Consider the following 18,602-nt stretch of genomic DNA (forward strand, 5'->3'; position numbering starts at 1 on the left):
ACGCTACCGTAATTTCGCGTTAAACCGTAACGCTCCGTATAATATAAAAAAGCCGCCGACTTTAAGGGTTAATAGCAAAGCCCCCTTAAATGCTAAGAGCCTCAAATTTGGAGAATATATTAAGGAGATCAGGAGGAATAAGAGGAAATTTTTTTTTTTCAAAAAGACCTTATAGTTTTTGGGAAAATCGATGTTAAATTTTCAAAGGAAAAATGTAAACATTTAAAAACCCGCCGACTTTAACGGTTAATAGCAAAGCCTGCTTAAAGTTTAGGAACACCAAATTCCCAGGGTATATTAAGTGGATCAGTGGGAATAAGAGGAAAACATTTTTTTTTCAAAAAGACCTTATAGTTTTTGAGAAAATCGATTTTTAAGTTTCAAGGGCGAAAATGTCTTTTAAATGCGGAAAATGTCAGTTTTTTTTGCACAGGTAACAATAGTGTATTATTTTCATAGATTCCCCCAAGTGGGAAGAGTTTTACTTACTTCGTTCTGAGTGTGGGAAATATAAAAAAAAAACGACGTGGGGTCCCCCCTCCCAGACCTCTTTAACCCCTTGTCCCCCATGCAGGCTGGGATAGCCAGAATGCGGAGCACCGGCCGCGTGGGGCTCCGCACCCTGACTATACCAGCCCGCATGGTCCATGGATTGGGGGGGTCTCGGAAGGGGAGGGGCAGCCAAGCTTTCCCCTCCCCCTCCGAGCCCTTGTCCAATCCAAGGACAAGGGGCTCTTCTCCACCTCCGATGGGCGGTGAAGGTGGAGGCCGCGATTTCCTGGGGGGGAGGTTCATGGTGGAATCTGGGAGTCCCCTTTAAAAAGGGGTCCCCCAGATGCCCACCCCCCCTCCCAGGAGAAATGAGTATAGAGGTACTTGTACCCCTTACCCATTTCCTTTAAGAGTTAAAGTAAATTTAAAGGAACCCCATTGGTCTGCTAAGGACCAATGGGGCTCCTTGGAGCCCAAATACAAAGATGCTTAGAGAGCTCTGAGCTATAGCTCAGAGCTCTGTCGGGTCCTGCAGCACAGACGCGGCGGCGGCGGCGGTGAGTGACGTCGGGTGCGGCGTAGTTACAATGTAACAAAGTTGTTACATTGTATTAACTTTGTTACATTGTAACTGATAGAACATTTCCGAGGATATTGCGAGGGATCATTTATTTAAAGGGACAGGTAAGTATTAATGGTTAATTAAGAATATTAAAGGACTTTTTTCGTGGTTATGTTTTTTGTTCAATTAAAATACTTTTTCTAAGTGTCTGTGTGTTTATTTACTTTAACTCTTAAAGGAAATGGGTAAGGGGTACAAGTACCTCTATACTCATTTCTCCTGGGAGGGGGGGTGGGCATCCCAGATTCCACCATGAACCTCCCCCCCAGGAAATCGCGGCCTCCACCTCCACCGCCCATCGGAGGTGGAGAAGAGCCCCTTGTCCTTGGATTGGACAAGGGCTCGGAGGGGGAGGGGAAAGGCTGCCCCTCCCCTTCCGAGACCCCCCAATCCATGGACCATGCGGGCTGGTATAGTCAGGGTGCGGAGCCCCACGCGGCCGGTGCTCCGCATTCTGGCTATCCCAGCCTGCATGGGGGACAAGGGGTTAAAGAGGTCTGGGAGGGGGGACCCCACGTCGTTTTTTTTTTTATATTTCCCACACTCAGAACGAAGTAAGTAAAACTCTTCCCACTTGGGGGAATCTATGAAAATAATACACTATTGTTACCTGTGCAAAAAAAACTGACATTTTCCGCATTTAAAAGACATTTTCGCCCTTGAAACTTAAAAATCGATTTTCTCAAAAACTATAAGGTCTTTTTGAAAAAAAAAAATTTTCCTCTTATTCCCACTGATCCCCTTAATATACCCTGGGAATTTGGTGTTCCTAAACTTTAAGCAGGCTTTGCTATTAACCGTTAAAGTCGGCGGGTTTTTAAATGTTTACATTTTTCCTTTGAAACTTTAACATCGATTTTCTCAAAAACTATAAGGTCTTTTTGAAAAAAAAAATTTTCCTCTTATTCCTCCTGATCTCCTTAATATATTCTCCAAATTTGAGGCTCTTAGCATTTAAGGGGGCTTTGCTATTAACCCTTAAAGTCGGCGGCTTTTTTATATTATACGGAGCATTACGGTTTAACGCGAAATTACGGTAGCGTTTAATGCGAAATTACGGCATGAACGAAACGCGAAATTACGCGTTGAAAATTACGCTTACGGTATTTTCAATTACGATTTTAATGGCAATTACGCTACCATAATTTCGCATCGTAATCGCAAATTTTGCATGCGTAATTTTAGTAATGCGAAATTACGAAAATTTCGGCTCAACTCTACATACGGAGCCAATTTAGGCTTGTAGTAGTCACTTGGCTGCATGTTATAAAGGTTCAATGGCCCAATATATGCCCAGAGAAGACTTTTTGAATTCATAGATATTAAAAGTAGGCATTGTCTGACCATCTCTGGTCTTACTAAGTATAATACACTTTCAAATTGAAGGGATTTTTGTTTTTATTTGACAAAATGTAGCCATCCTATGCTGATAAATGTGTAAATAAACTAAAACAGTTAGAAGAACACAGAAGAGGTGCAAATTAGGACAGATAATGTAATTGCATAAGCAGTACATCTAACCGATGCAATAGGTATGCATAAATCAGTCTTAGCTCTGCAAAATACCATTACTATACTAGCAAAATGGATCCCATATTTGTAAATTAGTCCATGCATTATTTTATCTGCAGCATCTGCTTTATAAAGAGCCCATTTACATTTACAATGCTGAGGCATAAAAAGACCACATTTCAGAAGCTGTATGGCAGAAACAAACATTGCATATTGGAGGAAATGTGAAACGTGCAGCACAATAGCAGTTATTTAAAGAGGAGAAACATACTGATGGTACATCAACTGTATAATAGCCAGAGCATATGTGCTGTGCATTATTCCTAACATCACACACACACATTTTTTTTACACACACACACACTTTATTTTTTTAGTTTTTTTTATACACACACACTTTATTCGTTTTATACACACGCTCACACACATTTTATTTATTTATTTATTTTATTCACACACGTGCACACACACACACTACCATTTATATATACACACTCCACATATAAACACGCAGACATACACCCCATATACACCCACTACCACACTACACATACACACACACACAAAACACAACACATTAACGTACACTTTCTTTTATCACTGCAGCCTCATAGAATAGCTCCTAACTATCCCTCTTTTGGAGGGACAGTCCCTTTTTGGTGGCCGATCGCGCGCAAAAGTCAACGTGATCGCGTGCAAAGTCCGCGTTATCGTGCGCAAATGTCCGTGATCGCGCGGTCGCGGCACTTTGCACGCGCAAAAGTCCGCGAGCAGCACTTCACGTGCTAACTGTTTAGCACGCCCGTGCTAAACAGTTAGCACGGCTTTGTGAATCAAGCCCTATATCAGATGTTTTGACAAAAAAGCCTCTGGATAATAGATCTAGCTAGTGATGAATTACGGTCTTGTGTGTGGACATGATTGACTATTTCCCACAAGCCCTACACTGTTAAACGGATTCTTAAACCTAGAAAAACAAAATCATTTTTACTCACCTGGGGTCTCTACCAGCCCCCTGCAGCTGTCCTCACCCTCGCAGTCACTCTCGGATCCTCCTCTCCCCCGATGCCAGCTATTTTTATATTTATGCCGACAGGCTCACTGCGCCTGTGCAGGCCTGGACACGTGTATCCTTCTTTGTGTTCCCATCTGCAATAGTGATTTTGTAGACGGGAACGCGAAGAAGACTATGCGTCGACAGGCCTGTCTGCGAATTTAACGTTTGTAAACAATACACTGTGCTGGTATGTAAGCTTAATATACTCAACGTACATATAATATAGTAATCAGGTGGTGCGCGTTCAATATATAGGAAATTACAAAATCAATACGAGCTAAAACTGCGCTACACTTGTGGCAATAGTCCTACAGCAATAGAAGACCATCAAAAGAGTCCATACAGTGCAACCAGCAATAATAGTCCTTGTATGTCTTCAAGCTTCACAGATTAACATTTGGCAAATGCTTCAGTGTATCTACACCTCCACCACACCCAACAGACTGGGCACTCACCCTTATCCTTTGACCCTCAACCAAGTGGGTCACAAAGCGCTTGTGGGATATGCCCAGGTGATCCCCAGCCTTTAACGATCCTCTGCTCACAGAATTCTGTATACTTCTGTCAAGAATTGCACCTCAAAATAAAAGCACAAGGCTCCCATAGCGTAAAACCATCCGGAAATGTATTGAAAAGTTAAAAATGCACACTCAAATGTTCCTCAGCATATAGTAAGGCATAGAGTTTTACTGGGCTCTTCCCATGCGGTGGCCATCCGGCTAGGCTTTTGCATCCACGGGCGCTGTGTATCTAGATACCCGCTTGCCTCGGCCTCCACACTATACTCTGTACTAGGTCCTCATTGGTGTCCCCGCCCGACTAGTTTCGTCATATTGACTCATCAGTGGGCGAATTGAAAGTAGCTGGCGGCGGGTGACAGGAGGATCCGAGAGAGACTGGGCACGGGACGGCTGCAGGGAGCTGGTAGAAGCCCCAGGTGAGTAAAAATGATTTTTCTTTCTAGGCTTAAAGAGACTCTGTAACAAAATGTTCTGCCTTATTTCTTCTATCCTATAAGTTCCTAATGTGGTCTGTGTTACTGCAGCCTTTCCTAGTTGCACAGTGGCTGTATTATCTCTGTTATATGATCTAATCTTCTCTCCTCTGTCATCTTTGTCGGGCTCAGGCACTCAGGCTGGAATGTGCAGCTCTGCTTGTGATAGGATAGATGCTATACACACCCTCTCCACGCCCCCTGCAGGCTGTGTGAGTCACAAACTGAGCTTCTCTGAGCCTATCACAAGCCGTGACTTTTGCTTGTAAACACTACCTAAAACTGGCAACTACAAGCCAGGATTGCAGCAGGGAGTGGCAGAAACAGCACAGAGGGGCCCAGGAGAACATCATGAATAGAATGGTATGCTTTTTATTGTACAGATTCTCTTTAAGTGTCCCTTTAAGGCGCATAAACCCATCCAACTTAAAGCACAACCAACTGCACAACATGACCAACCACACAACAAGTTGTTTACCTGACAAGTATGTGCACGAAAACCAAATAAACAACCGATTCATTTAAATACTATGCTTGCAAGCTAAGTGACAACCTGCACAACTTATCTGTATTTAAAAACAATAAAGTTGTTCAAAAGACTTGTACACACATTCCAACCTGCCTGATTGTTGTCAGATTGATCCCCCAGTGGATCTGGCAAACATCCTGTTATCAGTTGGACATCTGGTTGCTTGTGAGCTGTACACCCGCCCAACTTATCTTCCAACAGACAAGTATGAAAGATAGTTGGACAGATTGTTGGTAGGTGTGTATGAGCCTTTAGCCATACATGTCTGGGCCTTGCACTGGTGAAAATCAGTTCCTGGAAACAGATGTACAGAACTGTAATTACTGCAAAAGGAATACAATAGGTGATCTGTAAAGTTGTGAATGCACCTTTAGCTACAAGAGGTACAAGAGGTAAAAGAGGAAAGATTTGCATGGCTCCCCTCATGCAATGTAGTCTCACTTTTTGAACATACTGCCTTCTGATTGAGGCAACAAATTATTATTATTACGCTAATACAATGGTTTTTGAAGGTACATCATGTGTTTACTTTAAATAATTTTACTCGGTTCAGGTTCCCTTTGATGCACTTTAATGCTTAATTTGTCCAACGGTTTGTTTGCCTTCATCTAAAACACAGAGGCACGAAAACACATGTGTGTGCGCAAACGCACATAAAGATCTACATACACACCTATCTACGCACACATACACAAGCAAATACATAGATGTGCCCATGCAACACATACCCACCACCCACTCACTTCTCTAGCATATTTCTTAAGTCTAACTTCCCCATCGTTACCCTAATCCTATCGTCCCCAATCACCCTCTAATTCTAAAGATCAATGATGGAATCTTGATTTTACAATCTTACCAAATCAAGTAATGTAGTAGACGTGTAAAGTGAGTGAATACAATATGAATTGATACTTTAGGTATTCCTTCATATTACATAGAAGTGGTGACATTATTCATGGGTACCTTAAAGAGAAACTCCGACCAAGAATTGAACTTAATCCCAATCAGTAGCTGATACCCCCTTTTACATGATAAATCTAATCCTTTTCACAAACAGACCATCAGGGGGTGCTGTATGACTGATATTGTGGTGAAACCCCTCTCACAAGAAACTCTGAGTACCGAGGTACTTCTGGCAGTTTCCTGTCTGTGAACCTTGCTGCATTGTGGGAAATAGCTTTATACAGCTGTTTCCAACTGCCAAAACAGCATACAGCAGCTACATCACCTGCCAGCAGAAAAAAATGTCACCATGTGATAAATGTCAGAATATAAATCAGGGATTTAAAAGATTTTACAATGGGCAAACACTGACTAAATCATTTATACATAATTATTGTAAAAATGAAGCACTTTTTTTTATTACATTATTTTCACTGGAGTTCCTCTTTAAGGGTCTGTACACACATCCAATTTTGCTTGCCCAATTTAACCACTTCCATGTAGTACGAGAGCTTACCTACACAATCTCTCGTTCCCGGCAATTTAGCTAGGTGATAGTCAAACCGCTTGACACCAGTATTATCCTCTGCAGCAGAGCCGGATCTCATGAAGCAAGGTGAAACATTTGCATCAGGCGCAGAGATTTCAGGGGCAGCATTTTTGTACTGTGTGTCCCTTCCTGAGGAGGAATGGAGTGGCTGAGGGTCAGCAGTTTGTTTGTCACAGACTCACATCCACTCAGTGTCCTATTGTGTTGAGCTGCAGCATGTCATGTGAGAACATTAAATGAAGCAGAGTACGGTAAATTGTTGGGTTCAGTGCGATCATTCCAAATCAGGGGATGGGGGCATCCTCACAAGTCTAGAACTGGCCCTGCTCTGCAGCTAAAAGATGGCAGATTCCACTATGAAATATGTGATGCCTCTGTGCCAGTGCCAAAATCAACTTACCTGTGAGAAGGTACATAGAATATGTTTTGTTTTTTAGTACACCTTCTGTCTTTACATATAAAAACTTCAAAGAGAAATTGTAGTGAAAATAACGTAATGAATAAAATTGTTTTAAACATTATTATTTTTTTTTTACAATATTACTTTATAAATCATTTAGTCACTATATGCCTATTGTAAAATATTTCCTCACCCTGATTCACATTCCGAAATTTATCACCTGGCAACATCTTTAGTGCTGTCTGATGCAGCTCTGCGGAATGTTTGTTTCTAAAAATTCCATAGCCAGTAAAAATAATGCCTCTTCTCCCAGAATGCTCTGGGGGGAGAATTCCGCATGTCTAAATATCCTAGGATAAGCATCAATGAGAGATAACGACTACTTATCAATGTAGAGCACTATATAGATACAGGAAGTTTTTCTGATGCAGAAACCAGGAAAATTACTGTAAAAGTGAATCATTTACTGCATTCTTCTGTATAAGTCTCTACATCGCCTCTTTAACAACTTCACCTGCTCACTATGTATATATATTACATACTACTGTGCTGCCGCTACACACTGCATACCATCACTGCTAAATTCTCCATAGTTGTGCCCCTCCCACTTCTCCCACCTAGTTGTGCCCCTCCCACTTCTCCCACACTCAGTAGCTGATATGGTCAGAGTGATCAGAAGTCTATATTTATTTTACTACAAATAGAAGTAAATTAACACCAGTTAACATAATTCTATGCGAAGAACTGCTTACATCTACCAATATGCCAGGCTGAAAGCTAGTATTATCACACTGGAAATGGCAATGCAGGACTCACAACAAAACATATAATTACTGTTGTATCAATTTATATTTTCCCGGAGAAGAATGGCAGGTAAAATAATACAAATAAATACTGGGCTATTCGCATAATAGTGGTGATTTCCTTCATTATAGCCTACAATGTATTGCAATCCTAACTATACAGAAAAATCAGCATTTGTTGTAATATTTGTTTTGTTTTTTTCTCCACCTGGCAACATTTCAAAAATATGAAATTATGCTAAGATTGCAAAAATGTACATTTCCATGTGGATGATGACTATAATTCTAACACTGACAAGTACTGACTGCCCTCTAGTGACTGAAAATTGATTCGCACAACCACAAAATATTGTGACATCGCTGCATAAGTTGAGCAGATTAATGCATTTTTAGTTGTTCCTTCCTATATTCCAGCGCAAGATCAGAGAGGAAGGTGAGTAAATCTAACACCAAACTACAACTGCTGCATATTTTTAAGTCAAATAGGAATTCTAATTGCAGGCACACAATATAAAAATGTGGTGATTTGTTTGTGCATGTGCTCCTATGATAGATGGGAGACCTCTGGTGGACAAGCTCTGACACTGCACTTTATGTATTTATGAACACCTCTACACTGTATACTATTTTGTGTTTGGATTTAGAAAAATAAAAAATCTTAACAACTACATTTATCAGTATTTCAAATCTGAAACTGTGCAGTCATAACGGCTGTTTTGTAAACAGCATGCCACATGTATCACCTATGTGGCGTTCAAAGTGTGACGGGTGAATTGCGCTACAGCGACATAATGCACTGCATTACTGCACTACTGCAAAATGCACATTTTAACAGGTACAGTGAAGCATACTTATCATTGACTGTATGGTTCACTGTTTTGCACAACATGACCAAAATGCACGGTGCAACTTTTTCATTCTACTGTTTTGCGTTCCTGTTATACACAATGTCACACTGCAGATGTGGCCTAAGGTGCCTTTTACACATGACCGAATTTGTATGCAAATTGTGTCAATGGCACCACAATTGTTGTATGCCCCAGGTAAGTAACTCAACTTTTTCCCCTGCTTCAAGTTTACTTTACAGGACAACTGTAGTGAGAAAAATATGGAGGCTGCAATATATATTTCCTTTTAAACAATATCAGTTGCCTGGCAACCCTGCTGATCTATTTGGCTGTAGCATTGGCTGAATCACACCAGAAACAAGCATGCAGCTAATCCAGTCAAATCCGACAATAATGTCAGAAACACCTGATCTGCTGCATGCTTGTTCAGGGTCTATGGCTAAAGGTATAAGAGGCAGAGGATCAGCAGGGCAGCCAGGCAACTAGTATTGCTTAAAAGGAAATAAATATAGAAATCTCCATATCACTTTCACTTTAGTTGTCCTTTATCCAATTCATGCCATAGTCTGAATCGTTCAAATGTATGCACAAGTGCATGTGCAATTCAGCAGAATTTTTATAAACGTCCTATTTGCACTGATGCTTTCTGTCTCATGTTCATTGCAACGTTTCACACTATTATTATTATTATTTAGTATTTATATAGCACCGACATATTCCGCAGCGCTGTACAGAGTATATTGTCTTGTCACTTAACCTCCTTGCCGGTTATCCCGAGCTCAGCTCGGGGTAACCTGCGCAGGAGGATTTCTCAGGCCCCGCTGGGCCGATTTTCACAATTTTTTTTTTAATTGCACGCAGCTAGCACTTTGCTAGCTGCGTGCATATATCGATTGCCGCCGCTCGCCGCCGATTCGTCGCTACCCGCCGCACCGCGCCGCCCCTCCCTCCAGACCTCTTGCGCAGCCTGGCCAATCAGTGCCAGGCAGCGCTGAGGGGTAGATCGGGGATTCCCTCTGACGTCCCGACGTCCATGACGTCGGAGACGTCATCCCGCTCCGTCGCCCTGGCGACGGGGGAAGCCGAGCAGGAAATCCCATTCTGATGGGATTTCCTGCTTGCAGAGAGCGCCGGCGGCGATCGTGATAGGTAGGGGGATGCCGCTTGTCAGCGGCTATCATGTAGCTAGCGCTAGGCTAGCTACATGAATTTAAAAAAAAAAAATTTAAAAAGTGCTGCGCCGCCCCCTTGCCGAAATAATTGGAACGGGAAGGGGGTTAATTGTCCCTCTGAGGGGCTCACAATCTAATCCCTATCATAGTCCTATGTCTATATTGTGTAGTGTATGTATCATAGTCTAGGGCCAATTTATGGGGAAGCCAATTAACTTATCTGTATGTTTTTGGGATGTGGGAGGGAACCAGAGTACCCGGAGGAAACCCACACTGATACGGGAAGAACATACAAACTCCTTGCAGATGTTGACCTAGCTGGGATTCGAACCGGGGATCCAGCGTTGCAAGGCGAGAGCGCTAACCACTACGCCACCGTGCTGCCCATTGTGCATCCACACCAGTCCTACTCACCATTGTGCATTCACTCCAGTCCGATGCCTTACCAATAGGTTCTGCCGATGGGTTCAAGCGCCGCAATGCTAATAGGAATCTGGAAATTGCATTGAATAAGACTAATCAAAATCCTCTCTCCTCAGCTCACTCAATGGAGAAAGAGGACTTCTATTGATCTTCTTCAATGCAATGGGGAACCCCAGCCTCCCATTGGTATTGTGGTGCTTGTCCCCAATGGCGGCAATGGACCCGAGCAGCAACAATGATGCAGAAAGTGACAAGACAGAATGACAGATTAAGGTAAAAGGTAACAAGGCAGAAGGTGACAGAAGAAGTGAAGAAACGGATACGGGAAACAGCCAAACAAGAAAGGACATTGTCCGTTCTTGTAGGCTTCCACTGTTTCTGTAGACATCTGCAGCTTCTGTGATGTCCAGAAAAGCCGAACAGGTCCGAGTTTGCATTCTGCTTCCATTGTGGCTTTAAATTGACACATTTAAAACTGACAAGTCTGAGCAACTCCTACATATAACACAGGATCCATTGATTTGTTTATTTGTCTTCTTTTCTCCATGTGTGAGCCAAATCTAAGAACTGCAATCAGCACTGTGTCAAATTTTTAGACTAAATTCCCCCATGCAGTGGAATGAAAAAGTCTTCTCCCTATTTTTCCCTATTTTTTTATTTTTCTTGTTACCAAATTATTACTGCATGTTTTTTCACACCTAGTGGTTTCTGAACCATAGTCATAATGCTATATTAGACAAACTGTGTACATGTATCACAGTTTTGACTGTTTTGCTTCATTACTTTAAAGTAAGCAGGGACAGCCCTACTATCCCAGGAAAAAAAACAAATATATAAGTAGCTAAATACTTCTACTTACATAACATATGTATTGTACAGTCCATGTTTGATTTCAGTGAATTTTATATAGCAAATAAAGAGAAAACTGTTCCTGGCATTTTCCATTTTTACTTCTGACTAAAGCTAATCCTGATGACATTTCCTCCCTTACTCTTTTTTTATCTCTCCTACAAACTGCACTGTCATATCTAGCTTGCTTTATAAACACATGTTGGTACAGCATAGATTGTATTTCAGCAGCTTCTCCCTTCTCAGCCTTGTGTCACAATGAACTGCCCTCAGCCAATCAGCAATGAGCAGGAATGTGGGAGGGGAGAAAACAAGCTTCCTTCTTGTCGGCAATGTACCAAATAGAGCCATACTGACTGAGATATGATTAATTATTACAGAAACATTTATGATTAGATTGGAATGCTTGCAATGCAGGGTTTGGTTGCAGGCTGCATAATAAACACAGACAGAGCAGTGGGTAAATGGAATTTGATTTTGTGGCTGACAATCTTGTTTTAAAGAGCACCTGTTTAACTGTCTATTAGAGTTTTCAGTCAGCCTCTTGAGTAATTAGAGGAAATATACTTTTTCTTATGTGAGATACAGTATGTATGCCAGATAGATTAAAAAAAAAATTATAGAAATGTTTATGTTCATTATCAATTTTCAGAAAGTTTTGAAAAAACTGGGGAAAGCTTAAAATATGTTATCAGTTCAATATAATCCTGCTGGGTAATATCCATTTCTCATTAGGGCCCATGTGCAATTCACTTTTTCTTCTGAGTTTCCTCCTCAGTAATATTTCACACCTTGTCATAAAAGGCTTTTTACACCACCAGCAAGAAAGAAAATACTCAAAATAATTTTGATAGTACTTTTTCAGAATTACAGTGGTGTGAAAAACTATTTGCCCCCTTCCTGATTTCTTATTCTTTTGCATGTTTGTCACACTTAAATGTTTCTGCTCATCAAAAAACCGTTAACTATTAGTCAAAGATAACATAATTGAACACAAAATGCAGTTTTAAATGATGGTTTTTATTATTTAGTGAGAAAAAAACTCAAAACCTACATGGCCCTGTGTGAAAAAGAAATTGCCCCCTGAACCTCATAACTGGTTGGGCCACCCTTAGCAGCAATAACTGCAATCAAGCGTTTGCGATAACTTGCAACGAGTCTTTTACAGCGCTCTGGAGGAATTTTGTCCCACTCATCTTTGCAGAATTGTTGTAATTCAGCTTTATTTGAGGGTTTTCTAGCATGAACCGCCGTTTTAAGGTCATGCCACAACATCTCAATAGGATTCAGGTCAGGACTTTGACTAGGCCACTCCAAAGTCTTCATTTTGTTTTTCTTCAGCCATTCAGAGGTGGATTTGCTGGTGTGTTTTGGGTCATTGTCCTGCTGCAGCATCCAAGATCGCTTCAGCTTGAGTTGACGAACAGATGGCCGGACATTCTCCTTCAGGATTTTTTGGTAGACAGTAGAATTCATGGTTCCATCTATCACAGCAAGCCTTCCAGGTCCTGAAGCAGCAAAACAACCCCAGACCATCACACTACCACCACCATATTTTACTGTTGGTATGATGTTCTTTTGCTGAAATGCTGTGTTACTTCTACGCCAGATGTAACGGGACACGCACCTTCCAAAAAGTTCAACTTTTGTCTCGTCGGTCCACAAGGTATTTTCCCAAAAGTCTTGGCAATCATTGAAATGTTTTTTTAGCAAAATTGAGACGAGCCTTAATGTTCTTTTTGCTTAAAAGTGGTTTGCACCTTGGATATCTGCCATGCAGCTCGTTTTTGCCCAGTCTCTTTCTTATGGTGGAGTCGTGAACACTGACCTTAATTGAGGCAAGTGAGGCCTGTAGTTCTTTAGATGTTGTCCTGGGGTCTTTTGTGGCCTCTCGGATGAGTTTTCTCTGCGCTCTTGGGGTCATTTTGGTCGGCCGGCCACTCCTGGGAAGGTTCATCACTGTTCCATGTTTTTGCCATTTGTGGATAATGGCTCTCACTGTGGTTCGCTGGAGTCCCAAAGCTTTAGAAATGGCTTTATAACCTTTACCAGACTGATAGACCTCAATTACAGTACTTTTGTTCTCATTTGTTCCTGAATTTCTTTGGATCTTGGCGTGATGTCTAGCTTTTGAGGTGCTTTTGGTCTACTTCTCTGTGTCAGATAGCTCCTATTTAAGTGATTTCTTGATTGAAACAGGTGTGGCAGTAATCAGGCCTGGGGGTGACTACAGAAATTGAACTCAGGTGTGATAAACCACAGTTAAGTTATTTTTTTAACAAGGGGGGCAATCACTTTTTCACATAGGGCCATGTAGATTTGGAGGTTTTTTTTCTCACTAAATAATAAAAACCATCATTCAAAACTGCATTTTGTGTTCAATTATGTTATCTTTGACTAATAGTTAACGGTTTTTGATGAGCAGAAACATTTAAGTGTGACAAACATGCAAAAGAATAAGAAATCAGGAAGGGGGCAAATAGTTTTTCACACCACTGTATTACTAAAAATTATCTCGTAATAGATAACTCAGAAGAAAACGTTAATTGCATATCGGTCAAGGATTAGTACTATTATCTTATCTCATCATGTTACATGTCACTTCAGGTGTTCTTTAACATGGAAATTAAAAATTCTTCACATATCATAAGTTCTATACAGAAAACTGATAAATCCACCCAAATTCAAAAACCAACACTAGTAAGTGGTGTTTTCAGGAAATGTCCAGTAACATACTATTGTATGAAATACTTGGTCTGGATTAAATTATGTTTGGCTTTTCAAAGTATTATCTGGAACGAAGCAATTATGTGCAGTCTGTTTCCTCTGCATTAGGTTATACTGTATGTGAACGAGGATGTGACGTCATGAGGCATGAGGCAGGATGTGATGTCATGAGGCACGTTAGTCTTCTCTCTCCCTAAAATGAATCTCCTCAGTTTGTTTAGTTTTGAATATAGCATACCACATGTTGCCAGGTTATCAGCAACCAGAAGAGTGGATAGGGTGGCACTAGATGCCCTGGTAGGCAGCCCCAAGGGGGTAGCAGGGGTTAGAGACCGTGCCTCCGGAAGAGTAGGTAACAATTTATGGCACAAGAAAGTATACAAATATCCGGGCACCAATCAGCAAGATAATGCACAAACTCCTTTAATCCTTCCCCAAGAATTCTGACAGACGAATTGTATGGCCTAACAGCCGTTTCACAGAGAAATCTGCTTCTTCAGAGGCAACAATAAGTTGCCTCTGAAGAAGCAGATTTCTCTGTGAAACGGCTGTTAGGCCATACAATTCGTCTGTCAGAATTCTTGGGGAAGGATTAAAGGAGTTTGTGCATTATCTTGCTGATTGGTGCCCGGATATTTGTATACTTTCTTGTGCCATAAAATGTTGCCAGGTTAGTATGCTGTAGTCACATTACTTTGTTGTTTTATACCAGAAGTAAGCAGCCAGCCTATCACCTTCTTCGTATAACTGCTTCTGGGGTACCGGTGGTATGTCCTTATTAATTCGTATGTGTTGGAATCACTTAGCAGTGTGATCATCTTGGAGTGGTACTCAGATGTTTGGCATGACAGTGACACTGTAAGCCTTCTATTGCAGCTTCTCAATGGTGAAATGGGCCAGTCTGACACGCTCACAAAGTAATTGTTTTTGGGCTCGCTATAAAATATTATTGGTCCCAGGGCTGGGCCGAGGCAGAGGTGAGAGAGGCTTCAGCCTCGGGGCGCAGTGTAGGAGGGGGCGCACAACTCACTCAGCTATCAATCCCATATTGTGTTTGAAGCAGAGAGAAAAAAGAAAAGGGGATAAATGGCAGTGACTGCAAGCCAGATAACTAGGGATTAAGGTGTTGGGGGCCCTGGGGCGCCTCTTAGTCTAATAGCAATTAGTGTGTGATTGCTGGGGTGGGAGGGATAGAGGGCCTTGGGTGCTGGAGGACCTTGTCCCAGCTCTGATTGGTCCTGTTACCCTTTACAGTAAAGCCCAAGCAAACCTGCATGGAATTAGTCCATAGTATAAAGGTTATAGCACAGGAAATATATATAATTTAGAAATGTTCTTGCTGTTTTCTCACATTTCCTCACCAGCTATAGAGAAATTCTCTTCACAAACGTGTCCGATTAGACCTCAAAAACAAGAAGGGAGAGGCACAAGAGCCAATAGTGTAGTAGGTTGAACTTAGCGAATGATAGTTACTGCATGTGAACTTATGCAAAAACCCAGGGTCACTTTATATGCTCAGCAGTATATTCCAAACAAGATGCTGTATATAGTGGTAGGTGAGTGAGTCAGGAGGACAAAGTAAAAGAGGGGGCAGGATAGGACCCACTCTTGATTACCTACCTCTTCAGGGGGTTACTATTAGCCTATGTGAGAGAACGCGGAAAAGCCACCGCGTGTGCTACTGAGGTGGCGGCTGATTCCGCGTCCAATGCGGTGGTTTGCACGCGGAAGCATGTGTCTGGTAGCAGGGCAGAACGCGGAAAAGCCACCGCATGCAACAACAGTAAGGTGGCTGGTTCCGCATCCAGCGTGGCGGTTTGCACGCGGCAGCGTGTGTCTGGTGTGGCTGAATCTGTTAGTGCACACAGGCTTAGGAATACGCGTGCGCGCGCTGAGAAGCAGAATTCTTATACTAGGCAGAGAGAGTCAGCTGCTCACGCCGATCAGCTGACTCCAGAGCAGGATACTATTGGTTGATCAATTAGGGGTGGTGCTGGAGAGCACTACTCCATATATAGTTACTGCTGGCCAGTTGCAAATTGTCTGCCGTTGCGAAACACTACGTGGAAGCACTCAGACCTTAGTCAGATCCAACAGTGTGGTTGAACCAGGTGGACCTGGGAATTCACACTGAGCCAGATTACTTGAACTGTTATTCTGTTTATGCTTAAGCTAATTCCAGGGTGTAGAGACCAAGGACCTCACATCCAGACTAGGGAACTGTATTATCATTTGTGTTATACTCCAGACTAGTTCCAGGGTGCTGAGACTACTGACCTCGCACTCAGACTAGGGAACTGTATTATCATTTGTGTTATACTGCAGACTAGTTCCAGGGTGCTGAGACCACTGACCTCGCACTCAGACTAGGGAACTGTATTATCATTTGTGTTATACTCCAGATAAGTTCCAGGGTGGGGAGACCACGGACCTCACACCCAGACTAGGCATTGTTTGATATCTGTTATGACTTATTGCTTTCTTGACTACTCTTCTGTCCTCTGATTCGGTACCTCGCATATCTGATATTCCGTTGCCAGACCCTGCTTGCCTTGGATACCGAATCAGCCTTCTGTCTTTGTACCTTATCTGTCCGTGTGTTACCGACCAGGCGTGTCCGACCTCGAGAGCTATCTCTCTTCTTAAGAGATAGTCTCCAGATCAGATAGTGACATCCACCTTCAGGTGTCACTCACTCTCTGCCCTTCCTGTCCCCAGCCTGACTCCACCCCTTGGAGAGTATCAGGCTGCTGGAAGGTTCCGGTGCTCTCAGAGCAGTGTTCCTTTACTGCTTAATATCACCTGCCCAGCAGGTGCATTACTCAAAGTACTACTGTTACACCAAACACTTACATACCCATAGGTGTCCAGAGGTTACCGTATATACTTGCAAGCAAGCCGAATTTTGGACCCACAAAAAGTGAGTCAAAAGTTGGGGGGTCGGCTTGCTTGCGAGTGAGGTGCCTGTCCCCCGCTCCCCCTGCCCTCTCCCACCCGCTCCCCCCGCGGCCGCTGCTATTACCTTAGCTCCGCGGCTTCCTATTCCCTGTCCTGCTCGTAATTAAACAGCAGCTCGCCCCACAGTGGCTGCTGCGTGATGATGGAGGAAGTGCAGAGAGAGGTTCCCATAGTAACCAGGAAGCCGCTCTCTGCGACTTCCTCCGTCATCACGCAGCAGCCACCGTGGGGCAGAGCTGCTGTTAAGAGCAGGACAGGGGAATAGGAAGCCGCGGAGCTAAGGTAATAGCAGCGGCCGTGGGGGGAGCGAGGGGGGGTGGGGGAGGCCTTAAACTCGCTATCCTGGGCACTATACTAGCTATCCTAGGCACGATACTAGCTATCCTGGGCACTATACTAGCTATCCTGGGCACTATACTAGCTATCCTGGGCACGATACTAGCTATCCTGGGCACTATACTAGCTATCCTGGGCACTATACTAGCTATCCTGGGCACGATACTAGCTATCCTGGGCATGATACTAGCTATCCTGGACACTATACTAGCTATCCTTGGCACTTTACAAGCTATACTGGGCATGATACTAGCTATCCTGGGCACGATACTAGCTATCCTGGGCACTATACTAGCTATCCTGGGCACTATACTAGCTATCCTGGGCACTACCCTGGGCATGATACTAGCTATCCTGGGCACGATACTAGCTATCCTGGGCATGATACTAGCTATCCTGGGCACTATACTAGCTATCCTGGGCACTATACTAGCTATCCTGGGCACTTTACTAACTTACTGAGGCACTACCTTCCCATACTGGGCACTATACTAGCTATACTGGGACACACTGGGGGGGATCATGCGGCCAGCATTTCCTACCCCCGGCTTATATGCGGGTCAATCATTTTTTCCTGGTTTTTTTTCAGGCAAAAGTTGGGGGGTCGGCTTATATGCGGGTCGGCTTGCTTGCGAGTATATACGGTAGTTATATATCTGTATTATCGGTGATTCTGCAGATCATCAATAATCAGGTATATATCTGCATTCTTGGTGATACTGCAGATCACCAATAATCAGATTCTCTCTGCGTGCTGACACCAATCGTTACAGCCTAGTACAGTACAGCAAGCATACAGGTACAGTACTGTGCGTGTGCAAAGGCGATGACCCGTTGATGGGTCGGCGATCCTTACGAACGGCCAGCGGGACACCATGGAGGATCGGTGCTGCGCCAGCCCCTAGAATTACTTCTAGGAACTGGAAGAAGCCCCAGGTAAGTAAAGATAAATGAAGCTGTTTGCCTCGGGAGTCCTTTAAAGGGAACTTAAAACGAGAAGTGTATGGAGGCCGCCATATTTATTTCCTTTTAAACAATACCAGTTGCCTGGCAGCCCTGCTGATCTATTTCGCTGCTGTAGTGCCTGAATAACACCAGAAACAAGCATGCAGCTAATCTCGTCAGATCTGACAATATTGTCAGAAACACCTGATCTGCATGCTTGTTCAGTTTATATGGTTACAAGGGTTAGAGGCGGAGGATCCCAGGATCTTCAGGTTCCCTTTTAGGACCAGAGCAATCCTTTCCCTACTGTGCCCTGTGATAACTGTGATTGGCTCTCAGTAATCACGGGGTCAGAAGCCAATGAAAAACAAAATAGGGACTGCTGGGGTGGGCATCCAGGTTGGTTTTCTCTCCAAGGGTCACGGGCAGGGAACATATTGCAC

At 43.0% G+C, this 18,602-nt stretch overlaps 1 long non-coding RNA gene across 1 annotated transcript in view; it reads right to left on the reverse strand.

Annotated features, from left to right (window-relative positions):
• The window catches only part of LOC137557669 (uncharacterized), a 204,695-nt gene that overhangs the window by 165,242 nt on the left and 20,851 nt on the right, over window positions 1–18,602 (reverse strand). The window lies entirely within an intron of this gene.

This window comes from Hyperolius riggenbachi, chromosome 1 (assembly GCF_040937935.1).
Source record: "Hyperolius riggenbachi isolate aHypRig1 chromosome 1, aHypRig1.pri, whole genome shotgun sequence".
Taxonomy (NCBI): domain Eukaryota; kingdom Metazoa; phylum Chordata; class Amphibia; order Anura; family Hyperoliidae; genus Hyperolius; species Hyperolius riggenbachi.